Source organism: Hemiscyllium ocellatum, chromosome 10, assembly GCF_020745735.1.
Source record: "Hemiscyllium ocellatum isolate sHemOce1 chromosome 10, sHemOce1.pat.X.cur, whole genome shotgun sequence".
Classification (NCBI taxonomy): domain Eukaryota; kingdom Metazoa; phylum Chordata; class Chondrichthyes; order Orectolobiformes; family Hemiscylliidae; genus Hemiscyllium; species Hemiscyllium ocellatum.
Window position 1 is genome coordinate 13,787,801 of NC_083410.1, and position 11,387 is coordinate 13,799,187.

Consider the following 11,387-nt stretch of genomic DNA (forward strand, 5'->3'; position numbering starts at 1 on the left):
TTGCTGTTTCAGCCACAACACTTTTATGCTCCATACTTAAAATGAGTGAAATTGCACTGTTAATGAAAGTTGGGAACTTAGCAGTTTTTCCTTCTTAAGTAATAACTAATGGAGCATTTTCTTTTGGTAAAGGAGGAATTTTGACTTTAACTTTAACCAGATGGAACATGTTTGACAGCTGTGAAGTTATATTTCAGCGTAAGTCAACAACATTAGTCTCATACCAAATGCAAGATTTTTATGTATAAGTACAATTTTATGAAACCGCCTAACACTACACAGTAGTGTAGAAGTTATATTAATGCACTAATAATTCAGAGAACAAACATTCAAATCCCACCATGTTTGGTTTGAGAAATTAAATTCAGTTTACAAGACCTAAAGATAAAACTCTGGTCTCAGTAAAAGTGGACTAATTGGATTGCTGTAAGTCATTAGGGTCATACAGTCATTGAGAGCTGCAGCACAGAAAAATCCCTTTTGGACCCATTGTGTCAGCACTGGTCAAAAACAACCACTTAGCTCTTCTAATCCCATTTTCTAGCATTTTGCCCATAGCCTTGTATGCCTTGGCATTACAAGTGCATATCTAGCCACTTCTTAAATTCACTAATGTTCTTTTAGGGAATGAAAGTCATCATATTTACATGATTTGGCCTTGATGTGACTGCAGTCTCCTAGCAACTCTTAACTGTCTTAATTGATTTCTCAGGTAGCCGAGCAAGTCTAACAGTTGCAACATAGAGAAGACCAATTAACACCTTCACAAGACAACCAGCAATGCATTTCAGTATTGCCAGCAATATGCAAATCCTAACAATGATAAAGAAAAGCTACTCACTGAGAATGTTAAAAATCAACTGTCCTATGCGCAACATATAATGCAACTAGGATGTTGTCTATGCTGGAGAGATCAAGCCATGAAGAAAGAGAGGCTATATAGGCTGAGTTGTTTTCCTTGGAATGGAAAAGACCAAGGCAAAAACCGATAGAGGTGTTCAAAGTTCTTGGTGGGGGAGCAAAGTCAGGGGAGAAATGTCAGAAGATTAAGTCAGTAACCAGGAGGTACCATGTTAAAGCAAGAAGCAGGTAGTTTAAAGGGGATTTGAGGAATTCGTTTTATACCCAGAAGGTAGTGGGCATCTGAAATTCACCACCTAAAAGGGTGGTAGAGGAAGGAGCCCTCAAGATGTTTAAGAACTAATTCAATGAACATTTGAAATAACATAACAGACAAAGCTATGGGCCAAATGCTGGCAAATGATATTAAGGTAGATGCATGTTTGATGACTGGCTCAGAAAGGGCTTCTTTCTGTGTCATAAAGTCTCTGTGACTCTAATGTTTGGGATCTGAATATTTTCCGGTTCAGTTTGCTCTGTATCTCTCTCTTGAAATCACTCACTTACAACATGTCATAATGTCTGTTGCCTTGCTGTTGACCTGATTTCTGCGGTATAGCAGGTGATATCTCATTTACTTGCCACAATCTAGTGTTGCTCGCAACAATAGCAATTTCATTCATCTCTAAGATCAGAAGTTAACTGCCTTCCAAGGAGTGGTGTCATCAGCAAGAAGAACAATATCATCTTTTGATGACATCTCCTATGTTTTTGATGAAAGAATTCTCTGCATTTTGTTCTGTCCTTGGAACCCAGTTTCAACTTATTGGTAAAGCATAAGAACTACGGAATTTACCCAGTGTCCCAGCATCCACCACATTCCAGGATAGTGAACTCCACAGATTTACGACCCTATGAGAAGTAATTTATCCTCATCTGTTTTAAATCTGCTACACCTTATCCTAAAAATATGACCTCTCCTGATTGTCCCACATGAGGAAACGTCTTTTCTACATCTACTTTGTCAATCCCTTTAGCATCTTATATACCTTATTGGATCTCACTGATTTTTCTAAACTCCAGAGAGTATTGGCTTAAAGTTCTCAAACTCTCTTCACTAGACAAGCCCCTCAACTCTGCAATCCATCTAATGAAGCTTCTCTGAACTGCCTCCAATACAATTACATCCCTCCTCGAGTAAGAGGACCAAAATTGGACATAATAATCCAGGTGCAATCTCCTTCATGCCTTGAAAAGTTGCAACATCAATTCCTTACTTTTATACTCTAATCCATTTGCAACATATGCCAAAATTCCATTTGCCATCCTTATTGCCTGATGTACTGAATGCTAGTTTCATGCACAAGGACACCCAGATCCCTCTGCACCAAAGTACTGTGATAAATAATAAGTTGACTTTCTGTTCCTCCAAACAAGATTGATAACCAAAGAACCAAATAAAAGAACTCGAGTAGATATGAGAAAGTATGTTTAATGTGTTGACTTTGTATTATGATTATGAACTTATAATGCATGTATAAAACTGAAAAAAACAATTTTTTGAATTAAGAGACATGGGTAATGTCCTTAGGAACTGCTCCTTTCCTTTTACTGTAACTTAGTGAAATAGTTTTGGGTACAGTTCTGGCATAGGTGCACTGATGCAGCATTTCTGAGCTAATTTAGTGCCTTGATTTTACTCTGAACTAGAGGGTTTGACTTTCGCATATCATTTATACTTGCAATGCTGCAGTGGTGAAGCAGAGGTTGATGGTGTTGAATATGTTTAAAGGGGATTGAGCTTTGGATTTTTATGGAAGGCACAAGCATGATCTGGAAAGCACTGTACACTGTGAAATCAGATTAAATAGCAACTTCCAGAAAGGAACTAAGTTAAAAAAAAATTACAGAACTCCAGGGAAGAGGAGGGACACAGGACAAACAAAATAACTATCAAAGAGTTGGCAAGATGGGCTGAATAGCCTTTTTTAGACAGATTAGGAGAGTGGACAAAGTAGTGGCAGATAGAGTACAATGTGGGAAAGTGTGAGGTCATGTATCTTGGTAGGAAGCCACAGTGTTATACTGGGGTGGACAAAGTTAAAAATCACACAACATGTCATATAACCAGGTGTTGTGTGATTTTTAAAGTGGTAGGAAGAATAGAGGCAAGGTGCTAGCATGGATAGAAGCCTGGCTGTCTAGCAGAAAGCCAAGACTGGGGATTAAAGAGTCCTTCTCAGGATGGCAGCCAGTGACAAGTGGTGTTCTGCAAGGCTCAGCTTTGGGACCACAACTTTTCACTTCATACATTAACGACTAGATGAAGGAATTGGGGTATTCTGACTAAATTTGCAGATCTTACAAGGACAGGTAGAGGGGCAGGTAGCATTGAGGAGGCAGAGAGGCTGCAGAAGGATTTGGACAGTTAAGAGAGCGGGCAAAGAAGTGGCAGATGGAATACAACGTGAGAAAGTGTGAGGTGATACACATTGGTAGGAAGAATAGAGGAATGGTCTATTTTCTAAATGGGAAGAAAATTCAGAAGTCTGAAATGTAAAGAGACTTGGGGGTTCTAGTCCAGGATTCCCTGCAGGCTGAATCAGTAGTTAGGAAGATTAATACAATGATGTATTTATTTTGAAAGGACTTGAATATAAAAGCAGGGATGAACTTCTGAGGCTCTATTAGGCTCTGCTCAGGCCTCATTTGGGGTATTGTGTGCAGTTTTGGGCCCCATATCTCAGGAAGGATGTACTGGCCCTGGAGCATGTTCAGAGGAGATTCATAAGAATGGTCCCAGGAATGAACAGCTTAACATATGAGGAACGTTTGAGGACTCTGGGTCTACATTTGATGGAGTTTAGAAGGGGTCAGGGTTCTAACTGATACTTAAAGAATACTGAATGGCTTGGACAGAGTGGATGTTGGGAAGCTGTTTCCATTGGTAGGAGAAACTAGGACCCGAGAGCACTGCCTTAGAGTAAAGGGAAGACCTTTTAGAATGGAAATAAGGAGAAACTTCTTCAGCCAGGGAGTGGTGAATCTATAGAATTCACTGCCACAGAAGGCTGTGGCGGCCCAGTCAATGACTGCTTTTAAGACAGAGATAGATAGATTCTCGATTGTAAATGGGATCAAGGGTTACAGAGAGAAAGCGGGAAAATAGGGTTGAGAAACTTATTAGCCAGGATTAAATAGCGGAGCAGACTTGATGGGCTGAATGGCCTAATTTCTGCTCCTATATCTTATGGTCTCATGGTTTTAGGTATGACCATGGAATGATGAAGTAGAATGAGCCAACGCTTGTTTCCACAAGAGGCTTCTGAATTGTGCTAATGTGAAAAGAACCCAATTTATCAAGGAATGCTCTTACATACTTTAAAGACACCGCACAGTTATTATAACATTGCACCAAATACACTGCATTGTTATTATGTGAAGATGTCATTTCCCCTTAAAGACACAAAGCTGGGATGGCTTATCTTTGAACAGTTTATCAAGTGAATTACTCCACTGTTTTAACCCACAAGCCACCTGCTTATTCATCACTGTTGTCTGTGGGATTGTCTTAGGTACAAAATGGCTGTCACAATAGCCTGCACAATGGTTATGATAAAAAAAACTAATTGTATGTGAACAACTTTGAGACGTTTGGGTGAGATGTGATAAGGTAGTACTGAAATGTCAGGATTCTTAATTTCTGACATTAAGCTCTGTGTATCAGAACAGGGTCATTTCATCTGGGTAAGGTGATTTATCCACTTTTAAGGATGCGAATCAACATTGTTTCCTCATTCATCTTAATCCAAATTGATGTTTCACATATTTTAAGTTTTATTCATTCTTTAATGTGATGTGAGTGTCACTGAAAAGGCCAGCATTTGTTGTCAATCTCTAATTGCCTTTGAACTGGGAGGCTTTTTATGCCATTTTAGAGTGCAGTTAAGACTCAATCACATTGCTGTGGCTCTGAGGTCACATGCAGACCAGACCAGGCAAAGATGATGGATTCACTTTCTTGAAGAACATTACTGAGAAAAAAATGCATTTGTCATAGATCTACATCATGGACTGATCAGGACAATTCACAAGAATATCGGTTCAAACCAACATGTAGACAGCATAAAATGAAAGTGTTGATTGGCTGACAAGTTCATCGATTGTCAACTAATCAGCACTCTCCTCTTATAGTGCATCAGTTGGTTTTCCCCTTAAATTGGTATTAGATTAGATTAGATTACTTACAGTGTGGAAACAGGCCCTTCAGCCCAACAAGTCCACACCGACCCACCGAAGCACAACCCACCCATACCCCGACATTTACCCCTTTACATAACACTACGGGCAATTTAGCGCAGCCAATTCACCTGACCTGCACATCTTTGGATTGTGGGAGGAAACCGGAGCACCCGGAGGAAACCCACGCAGACACGGGGAGAATGTGCAAACTCCACACAGTCAGTTGCCTGAGTCGGGAATTGAACCCGGGTCTCTGGCGCTGTGAGGCAGCAGTGCTAACCACTGTGCCACTGTGCCGCCCACATTCTTCCAAATAGTCCTGATTTGTGCAAAGTGAAAGCTTCAACAAATGTTTCAGCAATATTCAAGTTCTGTATTACCAAATGACTAAAAGACCCAGGTGGGTTTTCAGTAAAATTAACAATGGTTAAGACTAACTTTATATTCCTCATTTATTAATTGAATTTAATTTGCACTATCTGCCATGGTGGTATTATGAACCTGTGTCCCAGGACTATAGATCCAGTGATACTGCCACTGCTCCAACTCCAGAACTACTCTAAATCTACCTGATTCATGATTACCACTGATAAAACACTGGACCGCAGATACTACTTCTACTTACTAAAACGAAACAAAAAATAGCCCTTCTGTCATTGAGCTTACCAATACAAGCTCGATAATAAAGAACATAAATATCGCTGTCAGGTGAATAGATGTTGAAGCTTTTCCTCTTACACTCATCAGATCCAGAATGCCTAGTCCGTTCTTGTATTCTAGTTCTGATGAGTGCAAGATAAATTGCTTCAATTTCTAGTCTCCTTTTAGCAATGTTTAACAAAATGCTCCTGAATGGATGTTATGAGTTCTGCATCTTTATACTAAATTATCTCAATTCTTAATAGATCGCTGAAATGCCTGACTATTACTTCAGTTTTCTTTCTGTGCTTCTCAGTAATTTCCTGAATATTTGCTCTTCTATCTCACTTTGAGAGTCTGGTGGTCTACCGTACACTCACAGCAGTTTGACTGTTCACTTCAGTTTGACTGTTCATTTTTATTCTTCAGTTCATATGACTTGATTTGATTCTCCTCCTGGCATATCACCCCTTCACAACTCAAGCAAGGTTGTGATTCCCTCCCAGTTGTTTTTTTTTAACCCCTTGTCTCAAACCCTGAGGTTAGGGACAACTTGCACCTGTAGGGCTGGAGAGTAATCAGGACAAGGAAATGGATAGATCAAAATTGGATGGTAACTAAAATCAAGAGAAGAAGGTGGTTTTCAAGAAAGTTTATGAAGGAGAGGAAATTGATATAATCTGAAAGCGCTGATGGAGAGTGTTTAGGGTCAAAATGGCTGAGGTTTTCTGCAACTTAAAGTGAAGCAGTCAGGAGGAGGTTGTGAATAAGTTCAATGTGGGGGGGGGGGCAGGGGTTTGTAAATGAACTTGGGTTGAATGATTTGTGATGTTACAATGACTAGTTTCAAAGATATTAGGAATGGGAGGTGATGGTGTAGTGGTATTATTACTGACTGTTAATCCATAGACCCAGGTGATGTTCTGGGTTCAAGGACTTGCGTCCCACCATGGTGGAAATTTAAATTCAATAAAAATCTGGAATTAAAAGTCTAATAATGTCCATGAAACCATTGTTGATTGTCAGAAAGCATCTCTGATTTAGTAATGTCTTTTAGGGATGGAAACTGCCATCCTTACCTGGATGACCTACATATGGCTCCAGACCTACAGCAATCTGGTTGACTCTTAACTACCCTCTGGGCAATTAGGAATGGGCAATAAATGCTGGCTTAGCTAGCAACGCCCTCATCCTGTGAATGTGGGAATCTGACCTGAATAGAGAGAGCCATTTATGATATTAAACAATGCACAATCAATTGTAATTGGGGAGCTGAGTTGAAGGGTGTCAAGGGCACAGGAGGAGTGGGAGAGATGTGTTGAAACTGTATCACAGGTTGAGACCTGGGAAGTGGATGAGAGAGATGTCAACAAGGAAATGGTCTTGATCTTTGGTTAAAAAGAGATCCATGAGCAACTCACACTAAGTAGTTCAGGAAGCTGGTGTCGGCTGAGGCATTTTGCTTTTGAGCAGAAATGCCAGTGCTTGTCGTTATGCCCTGTGCATTGTGTTTTCTCCTGGTACTAATGTCAGTTATCATTTACAATTCAATCGAGTTCCTGTACCAAATAGTTCAAATAGTTACATTTCAGGAGAGATGCAATGCATTTATTGAATGTGTTTTCCCCATAAGAACTCCCAACTTGCATATCCATCTTGAGATACACTTTGAACCTAATGAAGAAATATCTAAATAGATTGCTTTGTAGCATTGAATGTTTAATGACCTATTTCTTTGGGGTGAGATGTAATCCTGAATATAGGGAAAGTAAATGACAAGATCAAATTGGAAGCCTCTTCAGTTATAATAGCTGAGTGACAGAAACCATTTCCAAAAGTTCTCAAAATTTACCATTGTGAATTCTAGGTACAAGTGTACACTCATTTTAGAAACAACATGTCCATTTCATTCATCAAACTGAGTGTGCAATCTCAGTTACACAAACACGGGAATAATTATTTCAAAGTAATATTATTGGATGAGTGATCCAAAAGTTATCATTAATTACTTCAGATCATACCACATCAGTGGAAGGGAATTAAACTCAACTAATTAATACATTAGAAATAAAGTACTCAGTCTCATTAATATGCTGCAACAAACACAGACAATGCTGGAGAAATTCAACAGGTCTGGCAGCATTTGTAGAGAGAGAAACAGAGTTAACATTTTGAGTCCAGTGATCCATCTTTCAACAGGATGTACACTCAAAATCAGTTTGGGTAAAAAGTTAGTCTCATTTGATCCCCTTAAGGTAATATAACAGAAGTTGCATTTAAAATAAAAACTTAAGCATAATAATAACAGAGCTTTAAAAATCTGGACTATAAAATGTGAACTGCATTGAGATCTAACTGAATAGAATAGTGAATCACTCGTGAGTACAATAGCTTGCAATTAAGAGTAGACAGCTGGATGGAAGGAGTTGGCCTGTAGTCGCAACCCTCAATTAAGACCGTGCTACTTCTCAATTACTGCTTAAATACAAAAATAAAGACGGAGTGAGCTATTTTGTAATGAGAATCAGGCAGCTGCATAACTATGCTTAAAGATATTTACAATGAACAGGTGCCCGGAGAGCTAAGGATGTGTTCGTCCTCCTTATTGTAGAGTGCTCTCAAGAATGTACTCCTGCACTGAACCAACTAACAAAGGCCAGCTAATGTTAATTCTTCCTTCCACGTTGATTACGTAGTATTATGTAGTACTATATTGTAGCTACAGCACAGAAACAAGGTCTTCGGCCGTACAGTCCTATCAGGTGTTTTCAAATAAACCACCTCCCACTCTTCCTTAACTTACTTCTATCAATATATCTTTCTATTCTTTTTCTTTCATATCTTTATCCAGCTTTCCCTTAAAAGCATTTTACCTCAACTCCTCCTTGTGGTAGCGAATTCCATATTCTAACCATTTACTGAGCAAAGAACTTTCTGCTGAGATACTCATTGGATTTATTAGTAATTCATTTCTATTTATTTCTATGTATTTCTAGTTCTGGCTTTCCCAGCAAGTGAAAACATTTCCTTTAAATCTACACTGTCAACCCTCTGATAAACTTCAATACCTCATCACTTTTTACCGGCAAATGTCGCCTACTCAATTTAGTCTTTCCTGATTAGAAATAAACTATTTAATTAGATTATTTTAGAAGTTCAGTTTTTACCTGTGGATATGGATTGAAAAACTGCACATCAATGCCTTTATTATGCACTCATCTGTAAAAAATGATTGGAGGATGTTTGCAGTTAAGGGGAGCACTCAACAGTAGACACTTGTGTGTAGTATTTGTACATTTGCCAACTTTCAGCAATTCTCAATATTTGAATAATAGCAACTGTAATGATTCCGACAATGTGAAACTTTGAAATAAATTGGCATCCATCCCAAGCTGTGAATTCTACTCCAATAAACTTAATTGACTACTCAAATACAATTTGTTACTGCTATTGTGGCATCAAATAACACTATCTTCAAACATTGAGGGAATCTGATTCTAAACTAGCCATTGGTGCATGCGTCAAATTAATAAGTATTGGTGCAAGTACCCAGCCTAGATAAATGGGGAGGGTTAACAGCAAGAAGGGAATGTGGATGTAAAACCCACTCCAAATGAAAAAAAATGAAAATAATGAACCAGAATCATGGTGACATGCAATATGACAAAGAAAATCAAAAGCACAACCGTTGAGGGTAAACTGTTCTGAGCTAACATATTTGTTTTCCGGAAGGCACATGGTTATTTTTAGTGAAAGTGTATTTCAGAAAATGCAGTTCTCAAAAAAATATTTTTAAACATTATTTCTAATTAATGTAGAGCAGACAGTTTTCAGCAACTTGCAATTATTGTACCTCAGATCCCTAATCCAGACTGGTATTCCAATGCAACACTGGCAGAGGTGTTATCTTTTTTTGGGACATGATTCAAACAAAATCCCTCAATAGTGAATATAAAGGTTTCCTTCACATACTTACTTGAAAGAAACAGGTCAGTTCTCCCAGTGTTTGGAAAATATCCATAACACTAATCAAACCAATTATCTACTGATTGATGATAGTTATTTGTAGCATCCCTACCATCTGCTAATTGGCTGCTGTTGTCTTCCTTCATTTTACTACTAACAATCCATCAAAGATACCTAGTTGGCTGTGAGGTGCATTAGGGGTATCCCAAGGTTTGAAGAGTACTAGATATTTTGTGTGTGGTGCTCCAATGTAAAATAATTCTTAAACATATTATCATAAAGAAAAGAGTGTAGCTGGCCACTGAAGCAGATAATTGAAGAAGCTTTGCTTACAAAACTGAAGCGTGGACAAAGAAGGTGACAAGGTGGAACCAAATGCACAGTCCTCCAAGAGTGTAACAGAGACAATGAGAAAAGTCCAAAGTGCAGGGCGTCTGTGGATAGGATAATGAGTTAATGTGAAGACGTGGCACAGAGTGAAAACAAAAATGAGAATTTTGATTTAAACATACTGAGAAATTTCAGTCTACAGAGGACAGGTGAGGGCAATGAGGAGTTAAGAGCTGGTGAGGAAAGTTTCTGCAGTGTTTTGGATGAGTTAAAACCAAGGAACTGTTTCAGAAATGATCTTGAAGTTCAAACCTCAAGGCAAGCGAAGGGATGATCGCTAGTCTCATGAAATACAAGGGGTAAGAGGCAGCGACGAGCTGCAAGGGGGAGGAGCAAAAGCAGTTTTAGGAGCAGCAGCCAAACCAGAAGGAGAACACTTAACTTGGGAATAAAAAGGTCTCTGACATTTTACTTTTCCTGACATAGTTTGAGATCAGACCTAGGGAGGATAATTAGTGGCTGTAGGTTAATAATGGAAAGGGGTAAGATACAGGGAAGTGTTGCCAGGATTTAAAAGGATGACATTGGTCTTGTAAAAAAGAAATTGAGAAATAGTTTGGCTCAGTATCTGTTCCCATTACATCCGCCATAACCCTTTGCCAAATGCCAAATGGTTACTATGCAAACTAATCTTCACTAAACATCAATATATTGAGTCTTTAAGCAAAATATTGTCTTGAATTTTAAAAATCTGTAAAATGAATAAAATAGGAAGTTTCAGCTACTGAAGTGAAAGTATTTGACAAGACCATTTTAACTTCACTTTCAGTTCAACCTGAAAAACTCAAACTGGCTACATCCCTTGTGTTTAATAATCTGAAAGTGAAACCAGTGATCCTCAAATTGCATTTTATTTGTTTCATCAGTAATTTGAATTCGCTGGTTGGAATTTAAGTTTAGTCACACTGAAGAGTTTGCAAGTACTTCTTCCAGAATAGCCTAGTAACATAATAAATCCCCTTTATTTTTAAAGACTTAAGAGAGCTGAGGTTCACATGTCGGTCAAACAATTACCAATTGCACTTAAACTTCCCATAAGGAAAATGTTTGTTGGTTTTGACTTAGTCCTTAGTTTATGGAGCTTGTATAATAGGATAGGGTGGGATGGAGAGGAAGGAATCTGAAGACTGGCAGAAGCTCTGTACCTTCCTGTTTGACTTAGCATCATTCAGCAATATTTATGAAATTATCTGCAAACCCTCCCATTCCACTTTCCTAAGAATAGCACAGATACAAAGGACATAATTTTAGTGTGGTGTTGGATTGGGATTGGAGGTGGGGGGACAATGGAGATTGTAGAAACTGTGAAA